This window comes from Phodopus roborovskii, unplaced genomic scaffold (assembly GCF_943737965.1).
Source record: "Phodopus roborovskii unplaced genomic scaffold, PHOROB, whole genome shotgun sequence".
Lineage (NCBI taxonomy): Eukaryota > Metazoa > Chordata > Mammalia > Rodentia > Cricetidae > Phodopus > Phodopus roborovskii.
The window spans coordinates 83,388-85,659 of NW_026126772.1; positions in this window are offsets into that span (position 1 = coordinate 83,388).

Below are 2,272 nucleotides of genomic sequence, written 5' to 3' on the forward strand. Positions count from 1 at the left end.
AGGGCCTTGTCTGGTAGCTGGGTTCTGCTGGAGGCCTAGGTCTCCCACCTGGCAGTGCCAAGACATTCCAGGGAATTGATGAGGCTAAGCCCCACTCTACACCCTCACTGATTTTCACCCCATTCCCATGGCAACCAGTCTGGCACATATTACATATTATGTCTTACTTCTACACACCAAGATCTAAGCCAGCATGAACACTCTGTGCCTTACTTTCTCCATCTGAGTCACCCCATTCCCATGGCAACCAGTCTGGCACATATTACATATTCTGTGTTACTTCTACACACCAAGATCTAAGCCAGCATCAACCCTCTGTGCCTTACTTTCTCCATCTGAGTCAGGACTGGAAGATGATCTCAACCAGAAGTGTAAGTGAGTGAGAATAAACAAGGACAATTGTGAAGTGCTGAGTCAAGTCCCTGTGTACACAATTTGTATTTAATAACCACTTCCCTCATCTCCTGGCCCTGAAGGGCCATTGGCACAGCAACCAGTGAGAGCAGGTGTTTGTAGCACTGGCCTCCAGAACCCCTGGCTGCACTCTGACAGTACCGACAAACTGTCTTAGAAGGCTGCAGCAAATGCTGTTGTGTTTGGCCCTTAGGAAACCAGGGTTCCTTATTCAGAAGCAGCTCGTGACTTCTCCAGGTCTCATATCCACAGTTCTCTCAGAGATATGGAGCCTTGGAAAGAAAACCAGGCCATAGACATGTACCCCATGGAAAAGTAGGCCACATGTGTTGAGGCCCCAGCCATAGAGAAGCCACAAGCCAACACAGGAAAAGTGAGTGTGACTAGAGCTCATGGGTGGAAAGAGAGCCTCAGCAGATAGTAAATGCCTAGTATCCTCCCCATAACATGCTAGTTGTCTCCACCACCTAAAGAGATCCAGGGGAGTTGTGTATCTGGTGTGCATGAGTTGGAGGCCCAGCCTCATGCTTAGGTAACTGAGGCTAGACTTCAGGAAACACACAGCCATTCCCAGCCTGTTTATCACTGTGAAATGATGTCCACAGGATCTGCAGGGCTGTGGCTTGGGCACCATACACAGTATCAAGCTTCACCCAGGAAGAGTTGTGAGGCTCGTTAGAGGCAAAGAACACACTGCACATGCTGAACTGAAGGATTGAGGCCCAGAGAGGTGAAGAATCTTGCCTGGAATCACAGGCCTTATTCCAGCAAGGATATAACCTCAGTCTGGGTTAGGACTCAAACCACAGTCACATTGCTCCCCTTTGTTACCCCTGTATCTTCCTCAGAGTCTACTGGGACTCCTAATTGCAGCTTGTCAGTTCTGTGCATTTGTGATGCTGAACACAGGCCATGTAAGAAAACTCCCAGGCACCTACACCATCCAGACTCTAAAAGACCAGTACAAATCTGGTGCTGGATGTAGGCCAGTGAGAATTCAGATGTCCCTGAAGTCCTGGGAAGAGGAACCTCAGAGAGGCCAGGTACTTGAGAGATCAGCCCTTTCCTTGCATTTTGAGGTCACTGCTTTCTGGGGGGGGGGATGGTAGAGATGTACCTAAAGGATACCTTCGTCCTGACCCAGGATCCTGGGCTTTACCTGGCTGTGAGTGTAAGGCCCTACCATGTCTGTCTGCAGTTATGAGCTTCAGGAGCACTTCACTGCACACCTTGAGCCTTTCCTTGTTCCACCTGCAGCCCCAAGCTGCAAGGGCATAGCAGTCCATATCTATTAGTCTTGCCAGTGTCTGAATTAGCTAGCACTAGGCTCTTGCCACCCCATCCCAGTGTCACAGGTTAAATCCAGTTTCTTTTAAGCATGCTAGGCAAATACTGTTCCCAACCCTTGCCCACCAGCATCTGATTGGCTACTTGGGAGTATAGTCAACTGGCAATAGGACCAGAAGTGAAGGAGAGAAAAGTGGTGATTTCAAAAGCAAAGGTCCTCCCGGAACCAGTTGTGCTGTATGCAAACAGGGCCGGAACTTTGGCAGTCATGTATCATTTTATCGGGGGACACAGGAATAGCACAGATGGTAGACAGTGGACAACAGAGAAGTTATAAGGGGGAATATAAAGAGGAAAACTGACCTGAGGACATGACTCAGTCAATAGCATGCTTGCACACAAGTGACATAGAGTGATGCATGCTTATAATCTCAATACTGGGAAGGTGAACACAGCTGTGACCATGAGGTTCACTAGCCTGTAAGCCTAGCCATATTGGTTGAGTCCTAGCCAATGACTGACAATATCTCAAAAACAAGGTAGAGAGCAACTAAGGAAGAACTTCCAAGGT